Source organism: Rhinolophus sinicus, linkage group LG07 (assembly GCF_036562045.2).
Source record: "Rhinolophus sinicus isolate RSC01 linkage group LG07, ASM3656204v1, whole genome shotgun sequence".
NCBI classification, from domain to species: Eukaryota; Metazoa; Chordata; class Mammalia; order Chiroptera; family Rhinolophidae; genus Rhinolophus; species Rhinolophus sinicus.
The window spans coordinates 92,912,029-92,937,262 of NC_133757.1; the positions used below are offsets into that span (position 1 = coordinate 92,912,029).

General features: G+C 41.0%; 1 protein-coding gene across 2 annotated transcripts in view; it reads right to left on the reverse strand.

Annotated features, from left to right (window-relative positions):
• The window catches only part of SH3RF1 (SH3 domain containing ring finger 1), a 150,853-nt gene that overhangs the window by 106,917 nt on the left and 18,702 nt on the right, over window positions 1-25,234 (reverse strand). The gene's annotated exons all lie outside the window — the stretch shown is intronic.

Sequence of the window (25,234 nt, forward strand, 5' to 3'; positions counted from 1 at the left end):
GGCATTCTACAATTCTGATAGCCTCTTATTAGAGGGATTCTACGTCTTTATATACCACACCCAGTGAAGTGCTAAGCTAAAGCATAAATTAGTGCTTAGCGGATAAACAGACTACAATAATATTAAACTATATAACATCCTTCTATAAGTAAGCCTTCCTCCCATCACCTACCCATCCAAAAAATACTCTATAGTTTTCCCTTATATTATCAAGTGTAGATGTCTACTATGTGATAATATACACTCAATCCATTTGGATTTGTTTTTCTTTTTTAAGGTTGACTTATATTTCCTCCCAAGGCAAAACATACTGCAATATAAAAATCAGCAATGTGGTGATTATTACATGCTTTAAAACTATAAATCATTAGTCGTTCTATATATTTTGATACCTTCCTCACTGGGATTTAAGATAATAGAATTTAACTCCAAATTAACAAGGGTTAGATAAATACCATAACAAAATAATAACAGTCGGCTTCAATAAAAGTGGAATCACAATCTGAGGGACAAATTTAAGTCAGTTTACTGCTTCCCTCGTTAATCTTTCACCTTCTAAAATGCTTTTACAACTAAAAGTGAGAAAGAACTTAACGTTAACAACTCTCTACTCTGTGATTCTTTAACTTTTATGGAGCATGTTTATTCCCCGTGTTCTGTGCCGCTCCCTACCTTGCCTCCAACACGTGAGTCCAGCTGATAAAATTCACTCGACAACAAAAAGTTCTGAGCTGACTTTGAAGCCCAGTGGGCTGGTGTAACTGCCTGTGTTGGCAGCATCCCTGTCCTCCGTGGGGGTTTATAAGGTCCAGCGGCATGGCCCCCATGGTTGCCCAGCTGCGGCTCTATCACAAAAGTGACGTGCACTCAGTATCGCCTCCAACTTTCCCCGCCATGTGGCATCCGTCCACCAACATATAGACTACTTTACGGCACTCCTCCAGGGCTTTCTTGGCACAAAACCTCAAGGGTGGACCTTTCTCTCAGGAAAGTACAAGAGCACACCTAATCCACTGACAGGTAATGGATACCCACTGAATGCAAGGTGCTGTGCTCCACACACAGGGATAGTAGGATGGAAAGAACACTGAGCACGGACCAGCAAGGGAGACAGAAACAGAAGCAAAGAGCCACACCTCCCGGCAGAACGCAGCACATCCAATAAGATAAAGTTCTAGGAGAGTTCTGAGCGCTTGGCAAGGTCAGAGAAAGCACTGTGAACGAGGCAAGAGCTGGAAAGGCCCGAAAAGGATGGGTACGAATTAGAGAGGCAAACAAAGGGCACTCTAAATAGATGAGGACAATGGGGACACCACAGCATGAGGCAGGCAAGTGTCGGACATCTGACCATTCAGTCGATTCATATCCAAAACGTATTCTACGCCACGCCTTAAAGTGATTCACATTTTAAACCACTCAGTCAACAAATGTTTATTGAACACAGAACACAGCCGCAGGTACTGTTCTACGTGCTGGGGATACACTGCAAACAAGACCCGGAAGTCACTGTTGTCATGGAGCTTACTTTCCAGGGGAGGAAACAGGCAAACAGACACTCACATGTATGTACAAGTTAACGTTGGGTAGTATGGTAAGTATAAAAATAAAGCAGGGTCAAGGCACGGTGATTTCGGGGGATTTCTCTAAGAGTCATCAACGAGAGGGAGCTATGTGAGCAGAGAGCGGAATCAAGTGAGCCAAGAAGCGATGCAGACAGGACAAGGGAACAAGGCTACTGCAGGCATCCGGGGATTGTGACAGCTTGGACTGGGAGGCTTAGAGTGGGCATGCTGAAACGGAGTGCTACGTATCAGGAGTAGTGTGAAGGAGGCATCGGAATTTGCCAAATGGGGCTGCACCCAGCTGGAGCCGAGGATGGAAGAGGGGAAGTGAAAGACGAGGCCAGAATGGGAAGCAGGCACTGGACCACTGAGGGCCAGCCGAGATGTGTAGTCTCCTTCTGCAGGTGACAGGGTGCCAAAGGCCTTCATGCTTAAGTGGACTAATCCAATGGCAGTGTGCAAACTCCATGGGAAAGACAACACTGAAGAGAGGGAGACCTGCACCCCAGTCCTTGGGGCAAAGGCTGCCGATGCTGAACTGGTGCATCCAAAAGACACCACGAAGACAAAGGTAGTGCCGCTTAATGACTGGATGACCCTGAGATTCGACCCTGGGTGACAGAAGGATGACTGGCCATGGACAAAGCACGGCACCTGGACAGAGAAGATCTGAGAAGAAAGACAGTATGTCTTTCAGCCTCAGACACACTGGGTTTGCGCGCTGGCCAACCTCACAGGTGGGAAAGTCGGCTGACTGTGTGTGACCACAACGCAAGCTCCAGTTAGGGCCGGAGATGGCTGGTTGGGCGTCATGAGCACAGTGGAGACTACGAAAGCCCCAAGTTTGAAATCACCTCACCACCAGAGAGGAGGCTGGCAGAGAAAATCTTGGCTAGCAGGCCAGGCACAAGGGAAAGGAAAGAGGAACTTTCAAGAGCCCAGCTCTGTGCAAGGTCAAATGCACAGATGGAAAGGAGGCTAAAGACTGAGAAAAGGTTGATGGCTTTTGTGACGAAGAGTCAGGAAACTGTTAAGAGTATAGTTTCATCACGAGAGAAAGGTGACTGCAAAGTTCTAAAGGAAGTGAGTCATTCTAGGAAATACAGATGACCGCACACTATTTATCAAGGTTTGGTTATGATAAAGATGAACTGCAACTTGAAGCAAACATAATCAGTTAGGAGGGTCCCTGGGAGGAGCTCGGGTTCATGGAAGTTCTCACGTAATCCCGAGAACCCCACATGCAAGGACCCTATAGGAAGAACTCTAAGTTTATAAGAAAGCTCTATGGTTCTGACTTCCCTTTTCCCTTCTATAAATACCCTATGCATCTTGGCACACAGGCCAGAGTGTGTACGCGTCTTGCCACATCTGCATGTGCTGGGTTGCAATCCTTTCGTTTTCCCAAATAAATCCCTTTTTGGTGATGAAACACCTAATCGATATTATTTTCCAGCTGACAGGTATAAAATGAAGAAGATAAAAGGAGTGGTAGCCTGAGAGAGCAGCGGTCATTTGTTTGTTTGTTTGTTTTGGGGGGTTTTGTGTGTGTGTGTGTGTGTGTGTGTGTGTGTGTGTCTTAAGGGTTAATTAATTGTGAGGAGCTGAAAGAGAAGAACCAGTAAAAAGGGAGAGACTAAAACGGTAGGATGACCATCATCTACTAAAGAACAAGGTAACAGAAGCGATGGGCAGAAACAGGATAGCCTTGGAGAGGAGAAAGGGCACTTGGTCCTCTGGCGGACAAGGGCAGATGACCAGCTCTGTGACCCGTGGACATGACTTATTCTGTGCCCTGTTGCTGACTGCTGCCCACCCCCAAACATAACAGACTGGAGTCAACAGTATGTGAAGCTATGGGGTGACCAATGAGGCAGGGAATAGGCTCTATATAGTAATGCACTTCCTATAATCACTTTTAGGAGGAACAACAAACATCCTGACGAATGCCATTATTGTAGTTAATGTCGTGACATCGGAACAACCAAATTTTGTGAGTCACAGTTTGTCTCCTTTGTTTAGTGCACTTAATGGGAATGAAAGAGGTGGGTGGTTAAATACCTTTGGTAAGTGAATGAAGAAGAACCTTCTACACAATGAAAAACATGTTATACAGAAAGAGAGTCTATTTTGTTTCTGAAAATGATTTAAACTCCTACTTGATTTGCCTTTCATAATCACTTGACATTGACAATTCAGTTTTAACTTCATAAATCAAAAGGATTCTGCTTTTCACCTTAATTGTTGCGTCTGTATATCAAGTTTTCTTCCTGGTTACCATCACACCACTATTCCATAGCAGTAAAATGCAAAATACATATATAGAATGCTATAACGAAGAAAAATTTCATGGGGCCTGATTTAGAAAACAAACAAACAAGGAACAGGAGAAAACAGAATACCAGGATGAACTGAGTAATTAATGAGAGAATCATGTTTTTGTCTTTACCTGACTATAGAGGATGCCCGCATTTTTTGGCTCATGGGTCCTTCCTCCAGCCTCAAAGCCAGACACAGCAGTTTGGGTCCTCCTCACATGGCATCAATCATAGCTCATGCTAACAGCCCACCCCCCCAAAAAAAAAAGGGAGTTACAGAAAAAGCACAAGCCAGAAACAAATGTCGTTAGGCCTGGAGCTTTTTAAATAATTGGCCATGCTGCACCATCAATTTTATAGAAAACTACAGTAGATAATGAAAATGTATCTTTGTAACTATATTTTATACAGTATGCCAAAATTGTCAGTGAAGCTTAAGTCTTATAATAACTGTGATTGGATGACGGACTGAATGAGTTAAAATAGTATTACTTGCCCCTAATTCTAAATTGAAGTTTCGCTACTTTAATTACCAAACTGGTTTTAAAAACACACAAAAAATAATCAAGAGTTCAATTAATTCCTATTACAAAATGTGGAGAATAGGAAAGACCCCAAAAAAAAAAAAAATCACTAGACTATATAACACCAATCAATAACCTAGTTTCAAAAATCTCTTAATTTATTAAATACTAAAAAGATTTGAAGTGGTAACTAAGAAACAAAGAACTATTCCCCATTTCACATATTTTTTAAAATATTCTTGAATAAACTGCATCTGCCTCCAAAAGATTTCGTCTTTCACTGATACAGGGTACATGGCAAAACGATTCATGGAGACCATCCATGGCTACAAAAATAGGTGGTTTCCTTAGCAGGTGTCAAGTCGGAATTTATGCTTCACAACTTGTAATGGAGTCCACAGAAACATAATGTTTCTTTTAAAATCTGAATTAGCATGTTATATTCTGAAATGCCATTTGGCAGGGGGAGCTGGGATCCTGGGCATTCCATGCCAACTATGCGTTATTGACGGTACCAACGTACTGATCTATAACTACTCTCTGCGTGACTTTCTCACCCAGCGAACTGGAAACAACTCAAGAGTGGGGAGACTGTGTACCTCAGGCAGCAGCGCGGTGCCATCGAGACACACCCAGCCACTTGTAAGCGGAATGTTGCAAGGCAAGGGAACAGCTCTAATGGAATTTCCCACAGAGAAACATACCACCCTTGGATACTTGCATCCCAAAATGCTCCAATTCAGGAAACTCATAAGGAAAACTAACTAACTAACTAAATAAATAAATAATGCCACAAGATTAAATGGAGGGAATTCCATAAATCCTGGAATCCTGAAATGATTCTCAATCCCAAACCCCTGATCTGAACTTTATTAAGGATCTTATGTCCCATAATGGTAACATAATGGATTTTCAATGCTTACCTTCTTCCACCAGCTGTTCCACTAGTCTACGTTTTAAACTGTTTCCAGAGCAGTAAGCAGATCATCACCAAACACATATTCTAAATGTATACTTCCTGTAAGAACTAAAAGCACTAGAAAATGTTGCCTACAAAATCAGGTGATCTTCAAATACAAGTATTAACAGTCCACCTAGACAGATCACAATATACACAATATACACTGTATTAGCTTCCTACAGCTGCGGTAAAAAGCCACATGTGGTTCAAAAACAACATAAATTTATTATCCTGCTTTTCTAGAGGTCAGGAGTCCAAAAGGGGTCTCAGTGGGCTAAATTAAGGTGTCGGCAGGACTGCATTCCTTTCTAGAAGTTCGAGGGAAGAACCATTTTTTTGCCTTTACCTGCCTACAGAGGACGCCCGCATTCTTTGGCTCATGGGTTCTTCCTCCGGCCTCAGAGCCAGACACAGCAGTTTGAGTCCTCCTCACATGGCATCACTGTGACCTCCTCAGCTTCTCTCTTCCACTTACAAAGGCCTTTGTAATTACAATGAACCCATCTGAATAATGGAAGATCAACTCCTCTTCGAATGGTCTGCTAAAGCAACCTTAATTCCATGCCCATCTTAATTCCCCCTTTGCCATGTAAAAACTTATTCATGGGTTCCAGGGATTAGGATGTGGTATCTCTAGGGAAGAAGGACATCATTCGGTCTGCCACAATTTGTAATCATCTATTAGTACATGTAACGTTTTATTTTTTTATACAGATACACAGACATACACCATACCCACAAACAAAACAATTCTTTAGAATTCCCTGCTCTAATTTATGAATTCTAGACTCACTCTGCTGAATAACTGCACAAACACCTTAAATTTTGTAGGATTAAAATTTTATTTAAAAAAAAATGTGTTCTGGAGAGAAATTCCAGATGATTCTAAGAGTGCAAACTAGAAAAGATCTTACTTTAATTTTTAAAAATAACAATAGCCCACCGAAGAGCTCTTTTAGGTTCATAAACAGTTAATGTCTATTACAGTAATCACATTTCAGGGCTTATTCTAGACAAGGTCCTAAGGTTCCCATCCATAGTTATAATTCATTCTGCTATAGGCAGGTTGACCTATGGCTACACTTTCAGTAAGTGAATTTTATTTTATCTCAAAAGAGTGACTTTTTCCAGAAACTCTCATAGTCTCCGTTTGGTTATCCAAAGATATCTGAACTCTGTCTCAACTGTCACTGCTTTCCAATAAAAATAAATCATGACATTTTAATTCCAACCTCAGTTGTGGGAAAAGGGACTCATCTTTACAATTCTACTTTTTTTATTTTATTAAGTGAAGAGACTTACATAGAATAAATATTTGAACTTAAGAATGGTTCTTTTGTCAAAAATTCAATTATCTAATAATTATGTGGGCCACTTTCTTTAAATAATGATCAAAGGAACAATTTATGAATCTTCAAAATAGCAATTTAAATGGTAATGATGCATTCTAAAATATATGACTTTAGGTTCCCCAAACTGACCATGTTCCTTGGAACACTTGGCAATGTAAATTGGTGTACCTCAACAAAACAAAACAAAACAAAAAACCCTATTCTCTGATCACATACATTTGGGAAAGGATATATACTGTGCTCCCCTTTTGAGGGTCACAAGGGACATTAATTGTTTAAAACTCTTAATTTTAAAGTCCCAAAGCACTGAAACTTCTAACTGCTCACCCTCACTGTTTTCGGAAAGTTTTCCTAACACCCCTATAAATATCCTGGCCTGAGACAGGAGGGTGAGAAGAAAATGCTAATGCAGATAGTATCTCCTTACAGTATTACTTACTTATTGAGCACTCAGAGCAGTCTCATCACAATTGGGAACAAATCCAACCCCAGTTTAGTTCTTGAGAGTTTACGAGATATACCTACAAACATCAAATGCAGAAAGAGTGCCAAACTGCAACTATGATTAAGATTTACTTGGAAGCACACAAATATGAAAATGTACTGCCGCGTCGAATTGTATTTATATGGATGGGTCATTTAAAAGAAATGATGCTTAACAAAATATGACTTTAAATGACCCAAGTCTAAACAAACCATATCATGTTTATAAATAGTCAAAGTATCTCACTCAAAATGTGGGCCCTCCCACAGAGCCCTGGCTGTTCCGCCCACTGTATATACACAACAGATTGGATTCATAGAAGGCATTGCAAAGGTTTTTGTCTTCACCCACTGAGTTAATAAAAAACAATAGTCAATTAAAAACATGGAGGCAAATTTTGAAGGAATGGGAACTATCCTTTAAGTAATCTGCACCCTGGTTTTCAATAAAATTCTAGAACTATTTCAACCTAAATTTAAAATCTCAACTTTAAGCTTAAAATGTTAACTATTCAAATATTACTGACTCCCCCCTTTTAAAGTCCTATGAAAATATGATCTACTTCTTTAAGTTTACTGTCATTAAGTAGAAACAACACACTAGGCAGGCTCAATAGCTTGAAAAAACAAGGTCTCTAGACAATGAGTGTCCTCCTGCTGACAGATGGTAAAATTACAGTGTAAAGACCACAAGCGCTGGGGCCTGGGGTTGTAGCCCAGCTCTGCCTGACAGCAGCTGTGCCCCGGGCTATGTACCTTCTCGGTGCCCACGTTTCTGCACTTAGAAATGGAAGAGGGAAATAACACCTACCACCCAGAGCTGTTGTGAGAATAAACTGAGGGAAAATACGCCACCCACTTAGAATAGTCCCGGGACGTGAGCATTCAACCAAAATGTCCTGTTATTATATTTCTGTTGTCTTTACTACACTCTATCTGATGTCTGTTGCCCCACAGCTGTTATTGATAATAAAAAGGAAAATAAATTTCTCCTACACTCAATATTCTAAATTGTCAAGATTAGATTTGCCCAAAGCTGTGACAGGTCACTCACTCCTCCCTCAACTAACTACCCATAACCACCGCCATTATTGTCCCCATCCGAGTCTTGAACCATCAATGATGCCTTTTTCTACTTTTGCCTGAACCATCTCTCTTCAGTAATTGATTCGCTCAACTATATTTATCAAATACCTACTACACCGTATGTCAGGCACTATTTGACATCAGACATAGAAAGACCTACAGGTATTAGGTCCTGTTCTTAAAAACCTGTTAGTCTAGAAGAAAATTGAAAAAAAAAAAAAAAAAGAAAAAAAGAAATTCAACAGTTGAAAAAAATCAAGAATGGAAATATATCTAAGATACAGGACTGGCGACACGGAAGGCCTGCCTGCCTGCCAAGGGGAGAGAAGGCTATACCAGGCTGCTGGGCAGGTGGGCGAAGGGAGGAGAGGCGCACCACGAGGGGATGGCGTGCTCCAAGACAGACATGCAGGAACTGGCTCTGAGTATTCGAAATACTGGATAGGCAGCTAGGGCACTGGGAAGGCCATGTGAGGTGAGAGAGGAAGCGGGTGTCAGAGCCAACAGGTTCTTGCACAGCGCGCATTTTTACGGGCTTTCATCAGTCATCAAGAGAGGGCTCTGAGCTGTACACAGGGCAGTGAGTGTTCAGATACACACTCAGAAAAGGTCGCTTTTAGCCATGGAGAGGATAAAAGAGCAGAAGTAGAAACTAGGAAACAACAGCCAGCCCAAGTCCTCGAGCTTCATGATTTTCACAGCGCCTGTGAAATTAGTTCACTCTTACAATCACTTTGTGTGGAGTGGGCATTATTATCCCCATTAAATGTCAGAAGCGGAGCTTCAACAAGATCAAAAGACTTGCGCAAGGTCAGAGAATAACGCTGAAATAATTGGCTAAAATAGCCCCTCGAATGCAGGTCTTCGCATTCTACTGGCCCTCTCTCCTCAACTCCTTGAAGTTAAAATAAAAGGCAAACTTTGGTCAGATCACAGGCCAGAGTCATAACAGACGTGCTTTAACTGGGACAAATGAACTGACCTTGACTCATCAGATACTTTCTGCCTGAAACAGCATAGTCCATACCTCATAGCTATACACAAAATCAAGTTGGTTCAGTAAATTTTTATAAACTGTGCTTTAGTCCGGAAAATTGGTTGCTTCTAGATATTTTTTACCCTTCTTCGGTGATACGCTCAAACCCCCAAATAAGGTTCACGCCCATTAAACTAAAATTAAGCAGGACTTTAGTTTAATCCCTAAACTCTGAACATGATATAATCTATGAATCTGATCAGTGGTGGAAAATGCCTGGTTGTAAATATTAAGTCTTACTGTGTAGCGGATAATAAAAAAATTCTAGTTTACTCAAAATCGTTGGTAAATGGGATGCTCTGGTTAATTCAATGTTCTGAACATCTGGAAGTTAACATGTAGTCTACATATCATAGAAAAATTACCAATTTTCAAAGAATTAGAATAAAATAATTTAAAATTAAAACTGCACTGAATATGATCATTCATGGTCTTCATTAACAGCTAATGGTAAGTAGCATGCATAGAAAGCTTACCATCCAGGGCAGCTACTCTAAATGTTTTGTGTCTATTAACTCATTACATCACACTTTACCTCATTAACAATTGATAAGGAAGAATTGTCATTATAAGACATGAAAAACAAATATGGTTATTTTAAAACGTTTTGTGGTTTGGCTTCTGGAAAAATGAAAGTGATATTTCACCGAAATAATTCATTGACTGATTTTCTTCATAGCCTCCAGATAATGAGCAATTTAATCAGCAAACCACCTCCCTCTACCCTATTATTCCACAGAACCATTACTCTTCCATACTTGTCAGCTCTGCCCTTATAAGCTGAGATTTCATTAAGGGACATAATTGAAAATCTAGCTTTCAGGTAAGTCTGAGGGTCTTCCTTCCCCCTCGATTTCTTCATTTTTTTACCCAGAGCAGCTTTAAAACATTTTCTGTCCTTGTTAGTTACCATCTGCTGCCCCATCCTGTACTCAGAGATAGTGGTCTCCAAGCATCATTCTGATTCTGTATGGATCCCTAAAGCTGAAAAGTACTGCTGGTTGGTTGTTGTTGTTTCTCCATTCCTGCCTGACTCTGCTAAACCTGTCTGTTTAATCCGCCTAAAAAACCCTGAGAAAGCAGTGTCCTCATCCAAATTACTCCAGAACAGGGGTTCTCCGCTGAGTGCATTCTACCCGTTCCTCACCAGGGGACATTTGGCAATGACAAATTTTTTATTGTCCCTACTTGTCAGCTAGAGATGCTATTAGCATCTAGTAGATTTCAGGAATGCTGCTAAATATCCTACGATGCCCAGACAGACTACGCCCCCACCTCCAAAAACAAAAAAAAACAACAAAAAAAAGAGAGAGAATTATCGAGCCCAAAATGTCAATGGTGTGAGGTTGAGAAACTCCGATCTAGAATATGATCTCGAACCAAATACAACAATCTTCCAGTTCTCACAGGAAACAAATGAACACATAACTCCTCAAATATATCGTCATAGCAGTTAAAAGAACATCGGTTTCAGTGAAGACCATTTACTACATCTGAAGAGAGATATCCTAACAGCTGCTTTCATGGATGAAGATTAACACACTTCTAACACTAGACTTCTCATTTCATGGACTTTGCTATACCTCCAGCACAGCTTTGCTAGAATGAGCTGCCTGGCCGTGTTCAGAAATAGCCTCATACTATTTCCAATAGGTCACCACAATGGTATTTACTACAACATGAATCTACCTGCACTCTTAAGGATTCTATTTAAAGCAATCCATAGTAAATCAATTTCTAATTCTAGGTCAGGGTTTCTCAACCTGGGCACTACTGACATTTGGGCCTGGTAAGTCTTTGTTGGGGAGAGTGGCTGTCCTGTGCATTGTAGGATATTTAGCAACACCTCTGGTCTCTACTCACTAGATGCCAGTAGCACCGCCTTCCCCAGTCCAGTATGACAAAATGTCTCCAGACATTGCCAAATGTCCCCTGTAGAGGGAAAATCACTCCCATGCCCCCACTGACGACTGCTCTAGAGCTGGAAAAAAAAACAAAAACAAACAAACAAAACAAAATAAAACTCAAATTTAAGTTTCCCACATCTAGATTTTTCACATATTAGGTTTGCTGGGTACAAATATATTTAACTAAATCAACAAGTGCTTTTATGTTCTTGATATTCTTAAAACAGGATTCCACCTATAATCCTTCTGTGGGGGAAAAGAGCACAATATTCCCTTAATTCTTAATGGATGCAAATGGAAACTTATAAACATTAAACAGTATCCAAGCATTATGAAAATCTGGCTTACATAATAACACAATAATATCCTTACAGACTAACCTAGTCATCAAACTTTTCTGCGTATAGCTAAGTTTATAGAGATGTCATTTACTGTCACATGATAAAATTCATAATAAAAAACACTAACATGTATTCAATATTTACTATGAATTCCGTACGCCCTGTTCTAATAGCAATATACACAAACACAAAAATTTAAAATCCCTTTCAATGACACAGTAACTCTATATGATAGGTACTATGACTATTCCCATTTAACTATAAGGCAACTGAAGCACAGAGCAGTTAAGTGACTTGCCCAAGGTCACACAGGTAATCTGTGACAGAGCGGGTATTTCAACCCAAGAAGCCTAACTCCAGAATCCACGTTCTTACCTTTTATTGCTACACCATTTCTCATATAATAGCATAATCATTACAGGTCACATAAGTTGCATGTTATAGGGGGATTTTACTTAATGTCTTTCAATGATGTGTCTCCTGCATCCTAAGTAACAAAACTGTTCTAGACCATATATTCCTCAGGATACTTGCCATGTATTTTCTTACAGTTATGGCCACGATGCTGTAAGAATGGCACAGCCTCTGCAGCCTGACTGCCAGAATTCTAGTCCGGAGTCCGCTGTGTGAATTATTAGGGCTCGTCACAAACATTCGATTCTTCTGTCCTCCCTGGCACATGGCAGGACTGCACTTCCCCACTTCCTTTAAATGCAGTCACTCATTGCCAAGTGACTTGGTTTGGACAATGAAATGTGAGCAGAAGTAAAATATGTCACGTCACTTCCAAGTGGAAGCTTTAAAAGCCAGGCTTCGCTCACCAGTTCCCCTCTTAGAAGTCTGTGTTGAGATGGAGGCTTTGTTGACCAGGGTCTCTGAGTAACTACTGTGAGTTAGATACCCGTGATCCCACACGGGACATGTGTCAGGAGTGAGAAGTCAGTCTTTGTTGCGGTAAGCCCCTCAAAGGTAAAGGTTGTTTGTTACTTTACCATAGCTTAACCTATTCTAAATAATACAGTTACTTACTAGCTGTGTGACCTTAAACAAGTTACTTAACCTTTCTGTGTCTATTTCCTCATCTGTAAAATTGAGATAAAAGCGGCTACCTCATAGCATTACTGTGAGAATTAAACAAGTTAAAATACACATAACGCACCCAGGAGCTCGCGTGGCACACAGCAAGAACCCACTGCTTACCCCAGATCCCCCTTCAAGCTAACAGGTATCATCGCTGTGGACCTGGGTCTCTATGACACGAGCAATGGATATGTAAAGAGATATATTGTTTCTTATTATTCTAATGATAAAATACTAAATATGCAGACTCAAAAGCTAACAAATAAAATTGACTGATGGGCATAAACACTGAATAACAAAACCCAGGATCTCCGCTGCTACAAAATGCTGAAGAAAGGATAAAAGAAAGAAAACAGACGAGCGATGACTACTTAACCAACCCATCTTTTGCTTCTGCCTCATCCTCTGCCAGTAATACACGTATAAACAAACACACACACACACACACACACACACACACACACACACACACTCTCCGTTCTCAATGAACAGATTTCATTTACTAGCCAAGAAGAAAGAGATTCATCAGAAGGAGCCAAAAATGTGGTGCCAACTGGCTGTGTGACATGCACAGTAATGTCTACTAATGAACCAGCACCTGACGTGTAGTAACTGGGAAGCAAATAAGCTGACAGAGAGGGAGGGATGTGATGTGGAAAACCAACCTGGGATGTTCCTAGACACACAGTGAAGGTGAATGTGGCTAGAAAGAAGATTATGCTTAGAATCATGGTACATTTTAAAGAGCAAAATCATCCAAAGCCAATTTTCAGCAGGTGTTTTTTTTTTTATATACTCAGGAAAGAAAGAAAACTGATCTCACGAGTGGAAATGGTTCATGCCGGTAAGCTGGTGGACTGTATCAATAAACTAGCATGGTACAAATGCATGATTCTGAAGGCTTTATTAGACATGCTTTTGGTGAAGAAGACATGCTTAAAGGCAGAGAGAAGAACCACACTAACGTTTTGAAAAAATATTCTGCGTTACTGCAGAACAGCTTAGTGGGGGAACTGGGGTAATAAAATGTGTACGTGGAGTTTTATGTATCTCTAAATGCAGATTTGAATTATAAGGCCCTGAAGGTCGTTCATGGAGGGGACGACACATCCAGCTGAGCCACATGTAGGAATCTGGAAGTTTGGTGATGGCGAGTAATGCAGAGTTTTGAAAAAATTAGGGAGAAGTACCCTGAGACCAGAAAGGTCAGCAAGAGGCCAGTGAAGATGGAGGTCAGCTGGACACATACTCCTGACAAGGAGTTGGTAATAAGACTGCAGAGGGAGCCTACCCTACAGTCTTAATCAGGAAACAGGAAATAAGCTTATTCGCTTATTCCAAACCCGTGGTTCTTAACATTTTTGGGTTATGGAGCCCTAGAAGAGTCTAAGGGAAGTGTGTAGAGACCCTCTCTCCAGCAAAACAAAAAATACATTTTCACGTACACACAGGATTCTTCTTACAAACTCAAGAAAGAAAAGAGAAAAAATTCCAGCGGTTTCTGGACCCACTAGACCTACATATGCCAAAGGTCACAGAGACGAAATGAGGGGATAGATTAGAAACGTCCTCTTCTGAGAACTAGAAGAGGGGAAGCTAACACCAAGAGTCTGACAAGAGACCGAATGTCAGAACAAGGGGACGAGCCAGGAGGACAACACACCCTCTGTAAACACTTGGCCACCACTCCCAGACACCTTGAGAAAAATGCTGCCTGGACAAATGTTTCTACGATAGGATTGGTGAGAAATGAAAATACTGAGGCCTCAGGTTTAAAACAAACAAACAAAAAAGTTGAGAATTGAGAGTATCTCCAAGCTGGTCCAGAACTGGGGCGTTAGGTCAAGTCCAGCCTGCACCAGTAAAACTCATCACAGCAGAGAGGAAGGGAGGAAGGGAGTCCCACACACACACGCACTCCCAGTGTCCTAGGTGTAGAAAGATTCGGCCCTGGACAAATGGTAATAAGCCATCTTCACTACTAAGAAAAAGACAGAATCTGAAGCTGCCATTAAGCTGCTGCCCTCCCACTTTACCAGGACCGTGAATCTACGGGATACCTCTGTCCAACACACAGCACATTCTTACAGATCTGTCCTAAGGGACACGTGAGGGAGAGAAGGCTGAGAATTAAGGATTGTTGTCGATCAGGGTGAAATGACTTCCTCCAGGTCAGATTTGACAGCAGAAGGGTCAGGAATCAGCTCTGTGCTCCTTTCACGAGGAAGAAGTCATTGCCTCCTTTATTCTGGCGCAACTCAGCCAACCGAGCTGCCAGGGTTTGCTTGGAACGGCACGTCGTCGTCTAACTGCTCAATAAAATGACTCCAGGCTCGTTAGCTTAGGGAACACTCACTTCCACTCTGAAAACACTTGGGCGAAAACACTTGGGTGGCACTAACATATTGCTACAAAGAATTCTTCTTCTATCGTTACCATCTTCCTTCTACTCTCTCCTGCTTCACGTTTAGTTCTGCCTCCCATCACTTCAGAAGCAGAACTTACAGCTTCCCCATGCTTTTTCCTACTATTTGATGTTTGGGATATTATAATTAACTATTTTAGGCATAAACATTGACAGGCAAATCATTCCCAAGCTAATTCTTTTTCCCCCTCCCTTGCCTTTTTCCAGTTTGAAGATTCCGTATCGGTCTTTCGTGTACTCTCAAAAATGACAGTGTAATTGCTCAGCAGTGTCCCTGCTCAAGTCTTAGATATTAGAATATATGAGATACATTTGGCTCCTTTAACTAATGCTTCATTGATCTTGTTTTCCTATTTACCTCCCTCTTCAACATGGAAATTTTGCCTTTTTACAACCATATGTGGGTCACTGTTTCAGCCAAAAATGAACCAATAAGAAAGGTTATAAATCTACCTACTTTGTATAAAGGGAGTATTTTTGCTACCATCCCTTATTTCTGTTAAGCCATGAAGAATACAATGCAGGCCAAGTCCACAAGTGCCATACAGAAAAAACCTCATGTTCAAGAAGTCAATCATGGAAGGAAATGAGAGGTTAATGAAGTAAGTTCTGAGTCACAAGTGTTGTTCAGAAAACAAAACAGACACCTGTAAGGATCAACCTTGGAGCTAGTCACTGCTGCTCCATGTGTATGCTGTCTGCGTTCTTATTAAAATAACTGCTCAAAGACTTTCCCAAGGAAATAAAAAAGCACTAGGTTTAAAACTTTTAACCATTCCAGCTTTAGCAATGTCCCCCTCAGTATCAAACATTTCTCTAGTGATGCAACGAGTCCATTATTTTAATGAAGTGCTCGGAATAACTGCAACTAATTGTCGATTATAACACAAAACCCAGCGATTAAAACTTTTCTTTAAAAGTAATGAAGATCTCCTGGGAGAATCACAAAGCACAAACTCTCCAAGACATTGGAAACATCTAAGAGTGGAATCATAAGACAATCAACTTTTTCAAAGTCAATTCAAACTTCTCAAGGTGTTTTACTAATAAATGCAGTTTTCACTTAATTATTTAAGGAAGTGGTTTCAGAAAGTCTGTTCAACGAAGGATACTAACCTGCTTTATTCATTACCCAACTTACCTCTCTTCTCCACAAGCTCTTTGTTCAATGACCTATGTGCTTACAAGATGTCACTGAACATCCAAGCATCCCGCTCCTCGCAGGAAGGCCTTCTGGTACAGAGTGAAGACTTCTTTGTAAAACATTTTCTAGGGGCTAAGAAAGTTAAACCTACGCCCCTGCTCCAGTCTTCAAGCCCCTTCTCCCATCTCCATGATTTTTTTTTTCATTTGACGCTTTTTAAACAATCCCTAGTTAGATTAGTGTTTTTCAAGGAAATCTTTGAAATGTCATTTTCACTGCAACTACAGAATAACAATAACACCCAAAGGCAAAGCATAACAGACAGAGTAAGAGAAAGCTGAAATGAACCTAAATTTAAACATCCCTCAATTCGTATAGGAAATACGTGTTAAGTATTATTTAGAAGGGCTATCTTTCTAAAAGGAAAAATCAAAAGCACAGGCTGAGATCCTGCTGAAATGTCATTGGGACAACCTGACTCTGTAGCATGGTTACTGAAATGCAGACTGCTCCAGGCATGAGCCAGATCCCTCCTGTAAGGCCCTCTGATGCTGTGCGGAATCAGTGCTGCGAGCTTCTGCAGCTTGTATGCCCGGGGTCCCTAAGTCTGCTGACCAGGTAGTTAAACAGCGGAAAGCATAGCAGTAAAACTGTTTCAAAACACATGAGATAAAGTTTCAGGTCATTTGATTTTCCAGTTATTCATATTTTGAATACAATCTGAAGATTCTATATATGAACAATAAAGCTTACATGCCAAAAATATTATAAATAGGATCCTTCGATGAGAAGGGAGGGATATGAGTCTTCGTCAAATATTTTTCTACCTCGATTAGAATACTTTTTTCTTTTGAACAGAGTAAAAATTATAATGCTTAATGATTCTCTGTCACTGTCCCCAAAGGGGAAATACTCCGCCTAAACCAATTCAATCATTAATCTGACAGGTGATTTAATCACAAACATAAAACTTCTTTCCGTGAAAACTTTTCTCTCCACACAGACACCTCACTTGCGCAGTGGCTCAAATTCTAGCATCTAAGTAATCTTTTTCTTTCATTTTCAGGATAAAATACCACTTCCAAAATGATACCCAGAGGAAAGAGATTTGAAACATTAAATTCATGTCTTCATAGCTAAGATTTGCACTTAAATAGTTTAGAAGTGTTTTCTCTGAAACATTAGTGGGCACAGGAATTTGTTCAAAATACAGATTCCCGTGTCCCAGCCCCAGGAAACCAAAATCAGTGGGTCTGGGGTGGGACTAGGAGTCTGCATTTTTAATCAGCACCCTGGCGTTTCTGACACAGGTGCTTTTGAAAAACAGCACTGCAGGGAAGAGGATGCATTTCCATTATAGCTGTCCAGGCTTCAAGCCCCTTCTCCCAGCTCCGTGATTTTCTTTTCATTTGATATTTTTAAAACAATCCCTAGTTGGATTAGTGTTTTTCAAGGAAATCTTTGAAATGTCATTTTCACTGCCAACTACAGAATAACAATAACACCAAAAGGCAAGGCACAGCAGACAGAGTAAGAGAAAGCTGAAAAGCTCACACTGGTTCGAAGGAATCACTGAAATTTAGAACTGGGTGGGATCTGGATCATTTTAGGCTAATTCTCTCATTTTCCTCTTTAAACGGTATTTGAAGCACTCCCCTGACTACTAATGTTGTTATCTACATTCTCCAGTTACCTCATTCACGCTACGAAGTGAGATGATGCCTGAAATTTAAATCAGTTTCAACGGCTTCTTGCACTGGGTTTTTAGTAAGCCTTGCTTGCATTCACTGTGTTTTCCTATTGGAACTTTTTAGCATCAAAATTCTTCCTTTGATCCACTGATTTCGCTCTTTTCCAAAAGATGACTTAGAACCTTCTGGAAATTCCCACCCAACCACAAATGGAATGTGTTGCACTAACTACAGTAAACTTATATTTTTAAATCACAAATTCAGATTTTCATTTAACTGCAGACATGGCAAGCGACCCGGGAGTTGCCAAAGTCAATATGTTAAGTCTGTCTCTAGGGCAACAGACTAAAGAGTAGTAAATGAGGTTTGGAACTGCATTCCTGTTCATTTCTGATGTAGCAACAGGCTCCTACATGCTCCCATCATGCTCTGGCCATCCTTTTGTCTGATCTCGAAATTACATGGAGTGATTTTGGGGATGGTGTTCTACTTTTTTTTTTTTTAAAGACATTGTTTCAATTTTTCTTGCTGTTTCCACACATATTATTTTTTTTCTAATTTTCACTATTAGTCACTACATTCAGCTGCCTACACAAACACACAAAGGTACACGCGCCTCACCACCAGTTTAAAAATCTCCCATGTCAACTGAGAACCATAAGTATTCAGGGGCTTAATTAGGAATCTGCAAACCCCGCCACACAATGGACCAGTGCTGATTCAGGAAGTATTTCCTGCTGCTTTGGAAAAACTCTTCCCAGTTTTTTGGGTTTTTTTTAAGCCACTAGACAGATGATCGCTTTCCAACTAATTCTCAAGTTCCACAATACATCTTTTTTGTGGACTCAAGAATACAATATACTGCCAATGCCAGAATGTCCATCAATCTAAATTCTCCGAGACCATAAATTAATAATTTAAGTTCATCTAACTATAACCAGAATTACTTGAAAGGGAAAGACACAACATCTGATGTCCTAACTGAGCAAAATGCATGTGGGAATGTTTAAGATGAGTTGATATATGAAGGATATCTAATAATACATAGGACAGAATAATGATTTTTTTTTAAGTGGCACATATTTAACCAAGACACAATAACAACCCCATAATGCTAAGCTTTTCTAAACTTAATCAGTGATTTTCCAGTTCTGTTGTTAGAATCTGTCAGTTTAATTTTTAAAATTGTTCAATTATTTAACATTTGATTACTAAGCTACACAAAGGATGGTGTATAAGGCTCTGTGTGAAAAAGGTGCTGAAATTATAAAACTGAAAAATGGAGTTACCCAGTTTTTAATAAAGCTTATGCAAAACACAGTTACATCGTCACATAGATCACCTGATGCACAGAGGCAAATCCACTACAGTAAACATACCCACACTCTGTAAGCAGATATTCCATCACAGCGAGAGCATGACTGGCATCAAACACCTGCTAAAATAATGTGCTTATCTTTTGCTGTATTACAAACCAAATGCCTAAACTGGTCTCGATTTTAAAAGAATTTGCTTATATTTGCCATAGTAAGAGTTGTGTCTTTCAAAGATTAAAGGAAGAATGAAGTTCTCAAACGCAACTTTATCAACTCTGATAGGGACACCTGTAAGAAGGAAATGAAATGAAACTGGCAGCTCTGAACAAATCTATCTAGAGTTAAGCCTGTGTCTACGGATGAAACGTTCACAGAAGGCCCTAATGACGGTGCGTACTTGTCATAGCAGGTAGCATACTGACCAATAATCTATATTTTCAAATGCCCGTATTTTAAATCTCCATTTACGTTTGTCTACGGTTCACATAAATCCACTATATTTGATAGCCACAAATGAAGTAAACTTGTGTCCTTATTCCAGAAGTAGCAAAAATAGTTCAGAAAACAAAGCTCCAAACTGGCCTAAGTCACCAGCTATCTACCCTCAAGATCCTGTTGTTGAGGGAGAAAAACGTACATGGAGAAACCACATAACCCAGCTATAACCCATAACCCACCAATGAGAGTAAACCTCAGTTTTCTGCTACAAATAAATTGCTCAGAAATACAGCAAATGCTGCTGAATGAAAAAGGAAAATTGCTGCAGTAGATCAGAAATAAAGACTGTTGTCTTGTAACTGCAGGATAGCCTATAAAATTAAAACGTGATTTATAAATCATTTTGAGTGCTACCAGAAATCAAAGGCAGGCCGGAAGGGGGGTATTTGTACAAGACCAGCTTCAACAGATTCTTCCCGTGAAACAATCTACTGAAGAGAAAAATAGTCACATTAGTTTTTAACGAAAGGTGGAGAAAACATCTCTCTGGTCATTCACCTGTACAAATATCAAATGCTTAAATCAGAAAGAAAAACACAGTTCTGCCAGGGGTGTCACATCCATTGTAAGTTGCAAGTTGCACCAACGGAAGGCCTGATGGGTATAAAGCAACTTCAGAAGCGCAGATGACACTTTTACCTGGCCCTTCTACTTTGCCTCCAACTGAGTCTTTTCATGCGAATGGTATGTCGTTAGGCAAGGTGTTTACCTGTTCAAGTTTTACTGGGAAACTCAAATTTTTTCATAGCATGCAGACTAGGACTCAGCTATATTTTACTCTAAATGGGGCAGCATGAGAAAGATATAGAGAGAGCTTGGCTTTCCAAAAATAGGATTTAAACGGGGGGGTGGTGGGGAGTGAGAGGGGAACATGAATGTTCCCTAGCATGTTTTAATCTTTCCATCTAGGTATGTTGTGTGCGTGTATCTCTGAACTATCAGACTGAGCGGGGAGGAGGTGGGACCCGGTCACATGCATTCTGTCACTTTGTTCTGCTCCAAAGACTGACGAGGTCACGCTTAATGGCCAAAAAATTCACTACGTGCCTAAAGGTGAAAGTAGAAAAAGATAGGCAGGCCTGAGGGTGCTATTATCTATTTAAGCATGCAACCGTATTTTAAACATAATTAGACTAATTGCCACCCAATCGTAGCTGATGCATCTACACACACAATTAATTAGAACTGATTTTGAAAGCCCTGTTTGGAATCCTTGGTTCCCCATTTCCTACAAATCAAATTACCAGGGAACAAATTTAATTTTTCAACTTTTATTTCAAGAGAGAGTCAAATTTACATTAACTGGGTCTGATCCACGACTGGTAAGTCATTTAACCAGCAATTACTTTACTCTGAAACTAAAAGCCAATTCAAATTTTTTCGTCTATAAAATAATTCCCTGGTAAATATGACAATCTTGCAAGGCTGCTGTAGAAACACTTAATCTCACAGCTTCGCCTAAGACAGGAAAGTAGAAGAAAATAAAGTTCCATCTTACAGGAAAATTAGAAAAGTATACTCTTAAAGCCACCTTTTGCCACGTGCTTTATTCTCCACTGGTTTTTCTACCATAAATCAAATGTAATTAAGGAATTAAAAAAGGGCATTAGGGTCAGACCCGATGTGCCGATTAGGAAAAGGGTGACGAATGAAGACAAAAAAAGACTGAGACACTGGAACTGGAGATGAGGTTGGGAGGGGATCGTAGGGACAAGCAGCAAACAGAAAGTGAAAAGGGGGGAAAAGAGAAAAGAGCCAGCGTGATAGGTTTACACAGAGCTTGCAGCGGCTGAACAGGTGAGGCAGGCAAACGAGCTCAAGGATCTTCTCCCAAATAAATATTTACCGAGTGGATGAACAGTGGGCCGTGTCCACAGCACCCTCGGAGGTGTGGACCTGACCCGGGGACAGCGATTCACACATGATCAGTCGCACCTGCTGGCCTGGCGATGTGAGGCCCAGTACAAAGGTGGGCGCTAGAGCCGGGAAAGTGGAAAGCCGGCTGGGCCGACCGGGATAACCGTGATCTGTGCCTGAGCTCTGACCGAGTTCAGGAGGAAGGCTGACTTCTGAAGAGGCGAAGAAAGCGGTGTCCCTTGACAAATGACAGTAACACACGTGGCAGGGAGGGGGAGCAACCTTGTGCTGGGGCCAGCGGGAACAGTATTACTGAAGACAACGCAGGGGTTTCTCGACCTTGCGAGCTGAGTCTGAGGAGGTCTTCTCACATTCCCTAGATGACAGAAACGCGGACACTGACGAAGGGAATAGACATGGGAAAGAGAAACGCCCCCACAAACAGTCCTGTTTGCCAGTGCTGGGCTTGGTCAGAACAGCTCCCCTGGTCGATAGACGTCTGTGATTATCCAGAGGCTGACAGACAGACACCAAGAGTTCCTCCAGCTTGAACGGTGCAGCCCACTTACAGGGACCTGGCAGAATTGCCCAAAATAGCATTCGGTGATCCCCATAAGGGAGGAGAGAAGATGTCCCCTAATTCTAGGTGGAAAGCAGCTCAAGTACCACCGCACGGCAAAGCATGGAACTCTGTGTCAGTGGACACCATACAAGATCCAGCCCACGGCTGGGGGTACACAGGGCAGCAAAGGGAAAAGTGAATTTGCAGCAAGCTGTGACTCCCGGAGTCACACAGCTACAGGAAACACGTGCAGGTTTCAGTGCGGTCATTGGTGAAACGTGTGACTCCCATCACATGCGTGAGTGCCTACACAGAGACACTCATGCGAATCCACATGTAACGGGCGCAGCCGTGATTAGATCAGAAAAAGACAATTCATTGCTGACAGTCATCAACAGGCTCAGGACACTCAACGCAACCCACCCCCAACTCAGTTGTATTGTTGCCAAGGGAAACACAGGCGACCTGAAGGCTAACTGGAGTCCACCCGGCCTCACAGGAGGAAATATGCTCAAGTCACGACACAGCCAAGATTAATAGGTGTTTCCACCCACTTCTTAAACAGTTTTGGATACAGAAAACAATGTCACTTCTCTTCCCAAGGATATGTTTTTGTGCAGAGGAGTTTGCAGAAATATGAGAAAAAGACCATGTTCCCTTCCAGCCTCTCGTTCGCTGGTATCCTACCCAGCTTGAAAAGTCTGAGGACTGAAGTCCACTGCCGCTGTCAGTTATGAAGGGCCTGTGTTCATTTCTCAAAGCTAAAAACTGAGGTACTGCTACAGTTTGAAATCATGTTGCTAATCTCCCAGGGAGAAAACAAAGGACCATGGCATGCTCTTTTTTGTCTGAAATCATTCCACATTCACCTCCATAAACCAAAACAATATAAAATGAAGCACCAAATGAGCACATGACACTTTCATTTTCTCTTCTATAAAAACTCTCGGTTCCAACGTAAACATCTGCATGATTAACATTTTCCTACTTGCCACACTTTTCAACATGAGGCTGGAAGAGCAATTAAGACCAACACGCATCACGTAAAAGTCAGTCACTGATTTAAAACTCAGTCACTGATTTGTTCCTTTATTCTGCTCTGATTGAGGTCCTACTATGTACCAGATAGGGTTCTAGCAGCTGTGGATACAGGTGGGAGTAAATGCAGCCCAAGTCCTGGCCCTCACAGGGCTTACTGTCTATTGGCAGCGGGATTGGGGGTGTGGGGGGAGGAATGTAGTTGTAAATGGACATAAGTGCTACAAAGAAAAATAAAGCAAGGCAAGACTAGAAGACTGACAGGAGTAGAGCGAGGAGTTTTTTTGGATACAGTGGCCGGAGAAGACACTTCTAAGGAAGGGACATCTGAGAAGAGGTCAAACTGAAGTAAAGGAGCACGCCATGCGGGAATCTGGGTGAAAGACCTTCCTCCACATCAGGGCAAAGAGCAGACGCAGAGGCCTTGGTGGTTTGATGAACAGCAGGGAAGCCTGCGGGGCTGGAGCAAAGAACATAAGCTTCAAAGGTAAGATGGAGAAAAAGGCAGGCCCGGTTCTATTGCTTCAGTCTAATGGGCCACTCTATAGGTTTTTTTTTGTTGTTGTTTTAAATTAAAGTTTATTGGGGTGACAATGGTTAGTAAAATTACATAGGTTTCAGGTGTACAGTTCTATAATACATCATCTATATATCACATTGTGTGTTCACCACCCAGTCAGTTCTCCTCCCATCAACATATATTTGACCCCGTTTACTTATTTTGTTAAGAGCTTGTCATCACCCCGTGATGCAAGAGACCAAGTCTAGGAGACATCGGTGGAAGGGGAACAGGAAGATTACACAGGAGACTATTTCAGAAGTTAGAGCTTAACCTGACACTCTCTAAATGCTTTCCCCCTTTAGACTTGGGGGTTTGGGGTAGGGAGCTACTCCTTACATTTAAACCTAAAGATACAGACACGAGGATGTTTACATGCTCTCTATCTATACACATCCCTCTCCGTGACTTTTAGCTTGAGTCCTTGAAAACTCTTGTTTCAAATAACCTCAGTCAAGCCGCCTCAATATCACGCACAAAAGATGACCCTCCTCCTTTCTTTTATTCTAACTACGTACATGAAAGTCATGTGGGAGTGAATAGTGCTTTTGTCCTTAAACAGGCTAGTTGAAAACCAGAAGCAGACTGTCTTTTATTGTCAATTTGTGGTTCAAAAAACCTGACGTTGGCTTTCGTCCTTCAGAAGCTTTTAATGGCCAGGTACATGTTGGCTTTATTTTACAGACTGAGACACGGAATGCATGGGGAGTGGTCCACATCTCCCTTTTCTGAAAGGAAAAAAAAGGTATCAGTAATGCAGGGTGACCTCACCTGGGAGGAATGCACCAGTGACAGGGAACAAAGGTGGCTTCCTTCAGGAGGAAACACAATCTGTTTCAGAAAACTGCTTCACTACTTTTGAATGATTTAGGGCTGCACAGTCCGCTGGAAACAGTTCCAGTCTTTAACCTCTATTTATTTTATTAACGAAACTGTGTGTCATATCATTCTTTGTCCAAGCCTTACAGAAAAGCCTAGCACAGTCATTCATCAAAACTATGTATTGTTCAGATCACCTTTGATCATATGTGTTTGTGCCAAATACATGTATTTATTAGGTGGAGACTATCAACGGAAGATTGTATGTCCAGAGGAGTAAGGATTCAAGAACCAGGTGTGATGTGAAAGGTAAGGCAATTAACCTGAAGTTTCAGGTTGCACGCAGTATATGCGAAAGGCTTGCATTTTCACATTTTAGGGCATGTTGAGTTTTTCATCGGGTAAAATTTATCACAGCTGCCTTTTACCAACAGTGTTATCAATGCAAAACAGGTTGAGAACAGAATGAATTCATTCATGGCTAAGCTTGGTGCAACAAACAGGACACAGAGTTACTAAATACTGCTTCAATTGCAAGATCACAAAACATTTTGTTACATCTTTTCCCTCAAGGTCACATAGTCAGGAATTTACTTTCCTAATTCAGACAAACATTATTCCATAGGATCAGCTCTTAAAATAATTTCATGACAATTTAAAAGTGATTCTGCTGTC